General features: G+C 38.5%; 1 protein-coding gene across 1 annotated transcript in view; it reads left to right on the top strand.

Moving 5' to 3' along the window:
- The first annotated feature begins 1102 nt into the window (after positions 1-1102).
- The window catches only part of PTPN13 (protein tyrosine phosphatase non-receptor type 13), a 218038-nt gene continuing 206221 nt past the window's right edge, over positions 1103-12919 (top strand). Inside the window, 1 exon segment of the mRNA XM_074273918.1 lies at positions 1103-1235. The gene's annotated coding sequence lies outside the window, so the exon portion shown is untranslated.

Here is a 12919-nt window from a genome sequence, read left to right as displayed (position 1 = left end):
GACGAGGTCCTTTAGCTATTTATTTCCACTGAGTCATCAGTTCTTCCAGTACAGCTGCCAATTAGGGGGTTTTAAGTCTTCTCTCACTGAAACACCCCCACCCCACCCCGGTCAAACAAAGCGGAAACCGGCCCCCGGAGCTCTCCCTGGAATCCCGCAGGGATTGTCTGCTCATACTTTGTGAAACCCACCAGGAAGTGCAAATCTGGGCATGCTCCATGGCCCCTTTACACCTGTATTTACCTACCTGAGAAGGTGATGTGTCCCCCAATAGAAAGCTAACTTCCCGAAGAGGGACTGTCTTATTTTTGTCTTTGAGGGCACTTAGTAGGTGCTAAATAAATATTTGGCGAATTGTTTCAGTTTCTCGATTTTCTGGATGGGAACTTAAACTCCAAGTCGCTGTGCCTCTAACTTCTCTTCCCTCCTTTGCGTCTTCTTCCCGCGGTTCCAGTCTAGTCCCCCAGTCGCTGCCTTTCCCCAGTACATCTTAGTTGTACCCTCGTCCCTAGCACTCGGAGGCTCGCCTCGGAGGTCACTTGGAGACCGCAAGTCCAGGGCCCGCATTTACAGGTGAGCAGAACAGAAGTGAGTTTTAGAGAACATCCCTCCAGATGGAGGGCCGTGGCTAAGTCCAGGACGAGCGGAGGAGGAAGCACGGGCGAGTTCTAGCTGCCCCAAGGCGCGGAGCTGGGACGTGGTCCGCTGAAGCACTCTCCGTGTCCCAGGGGTCGACCTCAGGAGCCCAGAGAGTGAGGCCGGGGCCCGGCCCCGGCCCAGAAGGCGGGGCGGGGCTCCCTGGAGTCTGGGCGTGCTAGTCTGAGTGACAGCGGGGCGGGGCGGGGTCGAGGGCGGCGGCGGCAGCGGCTGCGCCTGGGGCTGGCCCCGTTGCGGGCACTGGGGGCCCCTGGACAGCCTGCTCCGGTTCCGAGCTGCACCGCGGGGCCGTAGCAGCGGACAGCGGAACTTAGGGCAGCGCCGTGACCGACCCCGGGAGCGCCCTCCGCGTCTACTTTGAGGAGAGGGGCTTCCAAGACTGAGGGGGGGAGGAGAAAGAGATGCTGTTCCCCTGCTCCCCCTCCCCGGGTTCCTTTCCTGATTGCCTCGACCGCCGCCTGCTGCAACCCCCCGCGTCCCTGGCTACCCGCTGCCCACATCGCCCCTTCCCCGCCGGGACTACGGAGCCCTCAGTCCCCCAGCTCTTGGGCCGCTGCAGCGCGTCTACGGACGGATCGGTAAGTGCTGGGCGCGGGGGAACCAGGACTGATACTAACTAACCACCTCTCTTCCCCGGAACTGGGGCAAGTTATCCAGCTTCCTGGGCTTTAGTGTCCTCAGCTATACTTGGAAGAAGAAGCCCCCCTTCGCTCCCCCTCCTACTCTTTGCTTCTCCTCTCCCCTCCCGGGGCCGCTCTCCGCGCCGATGACTCGCCCCGCTGGCTGCCCCGCTGGAAGGAACTTTTCCTGGCCCTCTAAGCTAGAGGAGGTGGTGGTGAAGGGGGGAGGATGGGGGGCGGTTGGAGTGGGGCTTGGAGGAGGGTGAAGCGAGGGGGAGGAGAGAATGGCTTTCGTGGTTGGGGGTGGGGCGAGGTAGTAGTTTGGGCCCCCGGCAAATTTCTCGTACCAGTCTCGGATTTGGGAATTGTGCGGTGTAGGGGAGGGATGCTGCGAGGGACCGGGGGGGGGGGGGGAGAGAAGGGGAGAAAGGAGCCGGGCCCGCGCTTCTCTGGGTTACAGCTCCGGGGCCCCTGCTCTGCTTCCCGTAAACGATCGCGGGGGTGGTCGCCGAGGAGAGAGAGCGACGCGGCCACCGCGCGCTGGTGGCTTTCTTATTTTTCTTTGGTTCGGACCCTCGAAAGAGCGGGATGCCCCCTATCGTCCTCTTTCCCGGGGTTTATGGCAATTTGCGGCTCTAGAGAAAACGGCGAGGACTTTTAAGTGAACTCCAAGTTCTGAAACTTGCCGAGATACGCTGCTGCCTCCGGGATGCTGGGGAAGAAGAGCCGGGGGGATGGGATTGGAAACCCTATCGCCTGCTGGTGGATAGACTTGCAGGAATACCGCCCGCACGGGTGTTATCCATAGGATCTACACCTCCACACTTCGCCAACTAATCTCATGGATTGTCTGTGTCATTTTCCCTTAATTGTATGTTTGAAACAACAAACGCGGTGACTTCATACAAAGCTGCCGCGGGTTCAGAGGAGTCTCTGTTCTGTTTACGGGAGAAAATGGGGCAACTGGGTTTGTTTTCAAGGCGGAGACCTAAACAAAATGTAGGACTTCAAAAACTGTGGGCTGTGGCGGTTTGAGAACTGGTTATCAGAATTTTATTTTTATCTAGGCAGGTTAGGGTGTGTTATGTATAAATGGTGGAGAAAAACTATCGTAGAGAAAAAAGCGTTCTGAAATAAGCATTAAGTAAGCTGTGTGATTCCCCAAATTTCTGGTGATGTTTCCAGAAGTCTGAGGGTACGTTCTTAGATTGCAGTGGTTATGGGATGGAACATTGGAAGAACATCTGGTTTTATTTTCACAATATACATGTTGGGGTTTTTTCCCTGTAGATTCGCAGAGCTGTCGGTGGCTGTTTTTTTGTTTTGTTTTGTTTTTTACTTTCCCTGCCTGAGTTTAAAATTTAGCTCTCCCCCATCTTGTACTTGTTGCCGGGCTTGCTGTTTCCAAATGCACGGTTGCTTTGTTGAAGGCTTTGGTAAATAAAGCAGCCGTACAATTTTGACTTTTTCTTAATTAGTTCGAGCTTTACGTCAGGAACTGTTCTCAAGGTACAAAGACTAATGAAATAGTCCCAGACCTCAAGGAGATTAGGGAGGCGAGTAAAGGGAAGAGTGCCTAGTATTTACAGCTAGCTGGAAAGGACCTTTAAGATAATTTTTTCGACTTTTTCATTGTATACTTTTGTTCTCGGATCATTTCCCTCAGTTGTTTCATTTTGAACATATTGCTAAAAAATTCAGGTATGTTTGGTAAATGATCTCTTTTAGCAAAATAACTTATTTTTAGTAGCCTAAGGGAAGATTAAGATAGGGCTGCAAACTTGCCTGGTTCCTGGTACAAGTATGTAGTGGGAGGGAGAAGCTGCATCTCTCAACTCTGCCCTTTAGTGACCCTGAGTACTTTTTTTCAGCTCCTCCCTTTGTCAGAAATCGACTGTATCTGAGATAGTATTAGGTAAGGGTTTTTTTTTTTTAGTTTTTTGTGTGGATGGCATAGACCCTTTTTGCAGTCTGGCAAATCCTATCAAACCATTTCTCATAATATTTTAAAATGCATAAAATAAAGTACATAGGATTGTAAATGGAATTAATTCTATTGAAATGCCATTATCAAAATATTTTTTTAAAAAGTTCACAGATTCCAGGTTTAGGAACTTTATTATAGATCCTTCCTCATGGGGATAGTTTGTTTTTTTTGGTTTGGTTTAGTTTAAAGGTGACCTACAAGGTAAACATTTAGATAAGAGAATTTAAATGCCAGTTTGGGTTTAATGACCAATTATGCATTTAAAGCACAATAAAAATTTGTGCATTTAGGATCGCCTTTCATTTAAAATTTTGTGATTGCTTTTTTTCAGTTATGAAGCATTTATTTTTTTCTCACTGGAAAAGAAAAGAAAAACCAAACTCTTGTTAAAAATATGCATAGTCAAGCAAAACAAAATCCCACATTTGACATTGTACAAAAGTATGTCCAAAATTCTGTATATTGGGTTGATCACTTTCTAAATTTTGTTGGCAGATGGGTTGCCTTTTTCACCAGTCCCCTGGAATCAAGCCTTTAAAGCATTGATCGGAATTCTTAAGTCTTACAAAAGTCTTCATTTTTATACTGTTATAAAATGCTCTCTTGATTCTGTTTACTCTGCATCATTTCATACATGTTTCCCCAGGATTCCTTGAAACTGTCTCTATATTCATATACAGTATTTGTGTATCTATATTCATATACAGTATTTGTGTATCTATATTCATATACAGTATTTGTGTATCTATATTCATATACAGTATTTGTGTATCTATATTCATATACAGTAATTTGTTCAGCCATTCCTTGGTTGACAGGCACATAATTAATTTCCGGTTTTTAACCACTATAAGTAATGTTCATTATAAATATTTGTATACATATAGTATCTTTCCCATTCTTTGACTTCTTTAGGTTATAGACATAAGAGTGATATCTCAGGATTAGAGGGTATGCAGTTTAGTAACTATGGGAGCATAGCTCCATTTTTTTCTCCCAGATTATGAGGACCAATTTACAATTTCATCATGTATTTTCACCACGTTCCTGTTTTCCCACAATCCTTCCAAGACAATTTCCTTTTGTTGGTTACCTTTGCTGATTTGATGATTGAGAATCTCAAGAGTTTCTTTAATTTGCAGTTTTCTAATTATTAGTGATTTGGAGCGTATAGCATGTAACTTGGATTTTTAAGAGGGAAGAAATGCCTGTTCATTTCCATTGATCATTTATCAATTGGAAAAAGTTTTATTTTTAAATCATTACATTTTGAAGTTTGCAAAAATTTAATCAATCATTTAAAGCAGTAACTGCTTTTCTACTAATGAGACTTCTGGTGTCCTTGGCTGTCTCTGTCTGTTGTCATGAGCTCATAATACTTATGCACAAGGCAGGGCATAAAGAGGGAAAGCGCATAGAAGTTTTGGTCAGATTAGGTTAGGTATAGAGAAGAAAAAATAAGTATAATGCTTTCAGATTTCCCAATCTCTCAGCAGTCAAACCACTGGGAATATTTTGTACTAATAAGATATTTTCCCTCTTTAGTAAGTAAAGGATCAGATAGAAGAGATATACTTTTGTTAAGTATTAATAATACAAAACTCTAACTAATGAAAGTTAAATTTCACAACCTACTAGGTTACTGTCAAATCTATCATATTGTCTGTAAGCCATGGAAGGAGGTGGGAAACAGGAGAGGGAGTAGCTGGTGGAGTGATTCCAACATTCCAGGTCTTAGGGGAAAAATGAAAACATCTGGAAGATTCCTATCTGTGTAGTGCCAGTTGTCTGCAAACTACATATCCTGTTCTATCCTGTCCTGCCCTGTTTGTTTCTGTCAGTGAATAAATCTGTTAGGTAGAGACCAAATACCTGCAGAGTCCAAGATGCACCTATTGGGACTTTCCTAGAGTAATGAAAGAAGTATTAACTCTAGAAAAGAGAAGAAGTAAGGCCAGATCATTCCTGTGTATTTTACTACCTGCTTCATCATGGGCAAATTACTTAATCTCCCTCAGCTATAAAGATGAGATGGTAGACTAGATCAAAGGTTATTAACCAGGGCTTCTTGAACTTGTTCTTTTACCAAAAAAAATTATTATTACTATTATTTCAATGTAATTGGTTTCCTTTGTAATTCTTGGTGATACAGTGAATAGAACATTCACCCTGGAATTTAAATCAAGCCTTAGACACAAATCATTTAACATCAATGAGTTAATTAATTTCTGTTTTCTCAGTCTTCCTTAATTTTCTAATTTGTAAAATAAGAATAATAATAGTATCTACTCTCTGGGTTGTTGTGAGGATAAAATAGAACAATATTTGTAAAAAATGCTTTCTTTACAAACTTTCTATATAGATATGGTTACATACATATAATGTAAAAAAAAAAAAAGATTATTCTAAGGATTCTATATATCAGAACTTCTTAAACTTTTTCAACTTGCAACCCAGGAAATTTTTATGTGACCCAATGTATATAGTTATATATAAAATAGGTATACAAATCAAACATTTACTGGTAATAAACCATCATTTTGTGACTCCTATATTCAGTTATGAGTTGTGATCTACAGTTTAAGAAGTTTAAAGAAACTTGCTATAAACTTCACCAGAATTCCCAAGTCCATGACACAAAAAAAGGTTAAGAACCCCTGACTGTGAGGCTGTCCTGTTCTTTTTGGGGTATGAGAAACCTCCTTAAAATTAAAATTTTGTTTATTATAAACTAAGCAATTGGTAAATATTAATGTTTCAATACTGTTAAGGAATGTTAGTCCCCTGAACTTGTCTTTTTGAGTTACTGTAATTTCCAGAAACACAATCCAGAGTTTGCAGGAGATCATGAACATGTCAAGGATGAAGCCCTCCTAAGCTGACATAATTTGTCTTTGCACTTGCTTAGGATTCCATCCCACATGTATATTCATTTCTCTTGTAATAAACCTAGTTTTTCATGTAACTTTGTGAAGTTGCCATGTCTGTTGGCAACAATTAAAAAACAAGAAAGAGGGTTACATATGAACTCATGGATTTGTCCCATGCAGTTTGATTTTTGTGTATATTAAATTAACTTGACAAAAATAGTAACTAAATTGTTTTGTATATGGCCTATTCTGAATGGCTTCTTGTTTTCTTTCTTCTATGTATTTTTAAATGTTTTAATAAATGACTTTGTTTTATTGTACCTTAACACAAATAAGTATAATCAAGTAAATAATTGGCCATGTTTGAATATCTGTGTGTGGATGTGTATCTGTGTACATATATGTATATATGTTTAAGTCATTTTGCACCTCTAGTTCATTACTTGCTTCTCTGCCAAGAAGAGAGGCCATATTAGTGAGAAGCCACATTGTTTTCTTTTTCCCTATTAGATCATGAGCTCCATAAGAACAGGGACTGTCTTTTGCCTTTCTTTGTATCCCTAGCACTTAGCACAGTTCCTGGCACAGAGTAAGCACTTGATGAATCTTTATTGACTGGGTGACTTCAACTGTAGAAGTGCAAAACTCAGACTCTTTGGGCAATGGGAAAAGGGGCCAACAGCAAAGCCAGCACCATCATGGGCATATAAATTAGCATTGGTCACTGTGTACATTAGACTATTGAAACATACAAGTTTTAATTAAGATTTTCTCCATAGGCATTTGTTTCAGGCAGCTTAAAGTCTGTCTTGTTATTTCAGATTAGATGATGATACAAAATAAGGCACTCAAATCCTTGAAGCAAAAGGGTATTTACATAACAAGGATGCCCTTAGCTTTTCTGGACCCTTGTCATCTTGTGGGAACATATTTGATGACCTTCCAACAACACCTGAATTTGAGGGGGTACCAACTCTACATGATTGGAGCTTTGTCCTTTGGTGACCGGGAACCTGTATTAAGGGAAGCACGGCTGATCAAGTCCCATGGACAGCTTTGTTGTTTTTTAGGGAAAACTTAATTGTATTGCAGAGAAATGGAGTAATCCTCATCTTATTACATACAACTTCATAGTCATCATTCCATTTATTCCTGTTTTGCTCAGCCAATTCCCATTTAATGAGTACCAACTCTATTCTTATTTTACTTTGCTTCAACAAAAAAGTATTGCTTATTTACGTATATCTTTAACTTCTTTGAATTATGCTCTTAGTAGTGATATTGCTGTGTCAAAGGATATGTGTAGTTTATTAACTTTAGATATAATTCCAGATTGTTTTTTGGACTAATTGGATGATTTGGTAATTCTTCCTATAATGCAATCGCACTGAGTGTGTTAGTGCTCTTATTATTCCCACAAACCCTTCAGGAATTGAAAATGACTAATTTTAAAGGTGGGAAATGAACTTTTTTTTTTCTTGTTCAGTGCTCCCTAGAACCTTGATCTCATATCTATCTCTATTCTAAGTGGAAATGGAACAATTCACCTTAAACTACGTGCTTGGTTTGTCATTCAGTTAAACAATATTTACTAAGAGCTAGAAAAAGATGCCTATTTAGATGATATGATTCTTACCTTCATGATATTAATAGTCTTTAGGAAAATATAACAAAAATACGTGATATGTCCATTAAAGAAATGCAGAGTACTATATAAAGTGGTGGAGGAAGCATGACTAGAATCATCGAAGACTTCTTTGAAGAAGTGGCAATTGAGTTAGGCATTATAAATTATTAATTAGAAATTCCCAAAAAAGGGTAGGGCATGCCAGGTACATCAAAAGCCTAGAGGTAAGAAATTGTGGGGTATTTGGGGGGGGAGAGTGAACAGTCCAGTGAAAAGCCTTTAGGAAACTTTAGAGAATGTTGGGGATGACAGTAGTATGAGATAAGACTGGAAAAATATGGTGGTATCAGATTTTGGGGTTATGAAAATCTTCATATATGAAAACCTTCACTTCCTTATCCCACATGTCCAATCTATTGCGAAATCTTACAGATATTCCCTTCTCTGCATTCACATTGCTATTACCTGGAACCAAGATAGAGAGTCCTTAAACTGATCTTTCTGTCTCAAATCTCTAATCCCTCCTTCACAGAGCTACTAAAGTAATTTTTTTTAAGTCACTGATCTGATGATCTCACACTCTCCTGAGTAAACTCTTAAATCAATAAACTTCCAACAATTGCATTGTTGGAAGAACTGCAGAATGATCCAGGTTAGTCCAGAAAACAATCGGCAACTATACCTAAAGTCAGTAGATTACAATACCCTTTGATACAACAATATGACTACTAAGCACATAATACAAAAAAGTTAAAGACAGAAGTACAGAATATCAGTGGATCCCTATTATTGCTTTTAGCATGAGGTAGAAACTCTTTTTAAAAACATACAAAACTAAACTTTTCACAATCTCTCTCACTTGCTTTTCCAGATTTTAATGTTTTGGGGTTTTTTTCATTCCCTAAAGTCCAACTAATCTCACCTTCTTGCTGTTGTTCATACAAGAAACTCCATTTCCTCTATATCTTTGTACTATCTACCTTCTGTTCCTGAAGTTCATTCCATCCTTCTTTCACCTCTTAAGGAATTCTTATTTCCTTAAAAACTTAGCAGCTCAAATGCCACTTCTCGATTCCCTACTCAGGTGACAGTTTCTTTTTCTGAAAGTTATCTTTTATAATATTTTACATGTACAGTACAATACTTAAACTTGTATATGTTGTCTTTGTGATGGCAGGGATCATTTTATTTTATTTGTGCTTTATCATCCCAAGGACTGAGCACAAGGATAGGTACAGGCCTCAAAGTTTGTTTGATCAAAACTATAGGAGTAAATCAGCTTACAAATGGAAAGAATATTAATTTAGAAAGGCAGAGGATCCTACTACTTCCTCCTTTAAGAGTCCTAGAAGAGAATGAGTAGGCCACCGGTGAAGGAGAGAAGGGGAAGCAAAAGAGGCAGAAGAAAGGTTGTCAGTCAAATGGGAGGAAATTATGCAAAAAGAAAGGGAGTAGAGGTGGGCAGCAGTGCCAAAATAACTAGAAAGGTTAAAGAGGATGAAGAATGAAGAGCTGATATTAGATTGGATCATCAGGAAGGCAGGACACTTTGAGTAAGAGAGAGGGATGGTCAGTGTCAGTTGCAGAGCTGGGGAGCCTTCAAGACAAATCTGCAGTTTAGGCATTTTTTAAAAGAAGTTAAATGATGGCAGAGATAGCAGAGTTTCATAAATCATCATTGTCACAATCCAAACACTACTTGTGTGTCCTTTGTGGCCTACGGTTTTTTACAGGGCTGTTTTTCCTCAGAACATCATCCCTCTTGCGAAGAAAATGCTTGTTGAATATTTCAAATCTCTCACTTGATTTTTTAAAATTTTTTTTCTAGAAAGCAATTAAAGATCACTTATTAATTATCAGCAGGCTGTGGAGGTGCTGTATCTGTTTTCACGATCTTCATATTTCGTGTTTGCTTTCTCCTCTCTTTCAAATACCTAAATTTTCATTACACTCAGAAACACCATTAGGACTTTATATGTGTCTGTCTATAATTTCCAATGTCAGTGTGACATCTATCTTTTTTTTTTTAATAGTTTTTATTTACCAGATATATGTCTGGGTAATTTTATAACATTGACAGTTGCCAAACTTTTTGTTCTAATTTTTCCCCTCCCCCCCCCAGATGGCAGGTTGACCGATACATGTTAAATATGTTAAAGTATAAATTAAATACAATATATGTATACATAAGTGTGACATCTATCTTAAGCTCCTTTAATAGTTGAATTCAATGTATAGGTATTAATAGATACTTGGAGACTTTGAATTTTCCATAGTCACTACTATTCTGAAATGATATTTTTTCTACCTTATCTTTTTGAAGCTTTTTTCGGGGAGAAGAGAGTATAGATATCCCTATCTATAAGTTGCTACCCTCTCTATAAGTTGGTATATTTCTAAGTTTATTTTAAAAACAAACTTCATTGTAACAAAGGAATCTATTTGGAGCAAGTGCCCTTAAGATTTTTTTACAACAGAAAGAAAATAAAATGTTTTCTGCTGGTAATCCTGTAGGTTTAAAATACACCCATTTAGTCAAGCTTCTTTCATTATACAAATGAAGAATCTAAGGCTCAAATAGGGTGAAGGACTTGCCAGTTACTTTGGGAACTAACTGGTAGAAGGAGACTTTTCCCTAGATCTTCTGGACACCACCCCAGCAGTCTTTCCATTGTACTTTTGCTTTCCCCAAGTGAACAAATGAATAGAAAAGAAATGATTAAATGTTTAATATTTGTCACACACTGTGATATTGGGGAAGCAACAGCTCTTTAGGGTCAGGGAAGATAGCAAGATGTCTGGGTGTGGATGACTGGATGGTATGTAAAACATTGTCTGGTCTGGAATTAGAGTGAGCTAGGTAAGTTTCTTTCACTCACTGATTTAGACAGCCAAGTTTTAGGGTAGGAATTCAGATGTTTTGGATGGTTAGTTCTATCTCATAAATCTTAATAGTGTTTGTTACTTTTTAACCACAGTAGCTTAGCTGTGAAAGAACTTTTTAGTAAAATTTTCCCACCACCACATAATTAATAGAAAACAGACATCTTATAATCGAAGTTATTCTTTTCTTTAGAGAGCTGTTGGGAATAAATGAGGGAGGAAAAAATACCAATTTTTCAAGTAGAATTGTTTTCTTCTGTTTGAGCTAAGATACATTTTTTTCCTTAGGATCTTATAAAAATGTTCTTATCCTTTATAGCCAAGCAAATGAGAGGATAACAAATTGGAAATTATTCCATGAAAGGAAGGGTTATGAGATGTTTAGTGTGCACAAATCATTTCATATTAAAGTGCTGTTTCAGTGAACTTGAACAACTCTTTGTAATGCTCATTAAATAAAAATGAAAGCTTGTAGAATAAATAACTTTACTGGCAACTACATTTAACTCAAGTTTTGCATAGAGGTTCTGTTTGATGGTCCAACAGAGAAATATAATTTAATGGAATTTTTTCTATGGAAACCTTACACAAATGAACATTTATTAGAATTTGTTATTTTTATTTCTGTAAAATACTTTTTTTTCTGTATAGAATAATAAATTTTTAGAGCAGTAGCTCCTGGTGGAATGAAGGAGACATGACATGTGTGATTCACTTATTTAAATGAAAAGGACAACATCAGATAATGAATTGAGATTTATTGATCCTATTTAATGACGTGAGTCTCCTTTGACTGGGTTTTTATACATTCTTGATTTGTATCAGTATATTTTCTGAATGAATTAAAAATAGCTTTTATAGTTTCATGTAATCTGAATTTCATTACGAAGTTTATTATATACATGTTTCCAGAAATAGAAGAGTGATGCTTTGTTGTGTCTTGTGAAGGGGTTGGAGTGTGTAATGATCTTTCTTTAGTTCCCTGACATTAATATGTATCCTAAGAGTTCTGCATTTGGAATCAAAGGATTCAGATCCTCTTTGCTATTTACTACCTGTAAAATAATGGACCTCAGTTTCCTTACCTGCAAAAGGAAGAGATTGGACTATTTGGTCTCATAAGGCCTTTCCAGCATGAAATCTATTATCCCACAATCTTTTTCTGATGATGTCTTCGACATTGTTCTTTGATGTTTTGTGCTCTTGCTTCTATAGTTTCTGTGGTGCAGCAGCCTTTACCAGCTATGCTTCTCTCCCCCTCCCCACACTGTCCAAAATTTTGATTCTTCAAAGATTTTTAGTTCTCTATGATTTATAGCTACATAGCATCATAAGGAGAATATCAATGTTAAACATTGGAATTTTTTTCTATGAGAAACTTGGGTTTGTTGAAAGTATTATATGAGTTCCTCTGTAATTCATCTTACTCAATTCCTACTTTTTAATTCTGTGCCCAGTTCATTGTCCATTTGCAGTGATTAAGATAGATGTACTATGGTTTTATTTTGTAACTGAAATCAAGTCATACTTAAATTTGCCAAATATGTACTTTGACAGAAAGAAAATAGTCTATATAGCTATGATACATGAAAAGTGATAGTCAATTTGAAAGCTTATTGAAAGAAATTAAAGCACTAATTTTAATAGGAAGTATGTTGTTTTGGGGAGGGTTTTTTAATAGCTTAGGGGGTACAGTGGATAGAATTAGTCTTCCCGAGTTCATATCTGGCCTTCAACTTTTTTTTTTAAAGCTTTTTAATTTTCAAAAGATATGCATGGGTAATTTTTCAACATTAATCTTTGCAAAACCTTGTGTTCCAATTCTCCCCCCCCCCATTTCTCCCTACCCCTTCCCATAGATAGTAAGTAATCCAATATATGTTAAACATGGTACAAATATATGTTAAATCCTATATATATATGTATTTATACAATTATTTTGCTGCACAAAAAAAATCAAATCAAAAAGGAAAAAAATGAGAAAAAATGAAATGAGGCAAACAACAAAAAAAAAGTGAGAACGCTATTTCATGATCCACACTCAGTTCCCATAGGCCTCTCTCTGGATGCAGATGCCTCTCTTCATCACAAGATCACGGGAACTGGTCTGAAGTGTCTCATTGTTGAAAAGTGACACATTCTTCAGAATTGATCATCAAATAATCTTGTTGCTGTTATGTACAATGATCTCCTGGTTCTGCTTATTTTACTTCTCAGTCTCTCCAGGCTTCTCTGAAATCATCATGTGATCATTTCTTATAGAACAATAATATCC

The sequence above is a fragment of the Sminthopsis crassicaudata genome, chromosome 6 (genome assembly GCF_048593235.1).
Source record: "Sminthopsis crassicaudata isolate SCR6 chromosome 6, ASM4859323v1, whole genome shotgun sequence".
Taxonomy (NCBI): Eukaryota; Metazoa; Chordata; class Mammalia; order Dasyuromorphia; family Dasyuridae; genus Sminthopsis; species Sminthopsis crassicaudata.
Note: the sequence above shows the minus strand (reverse complement) of the source record. Positions and strands in the feature narration are given on the sequence as shown.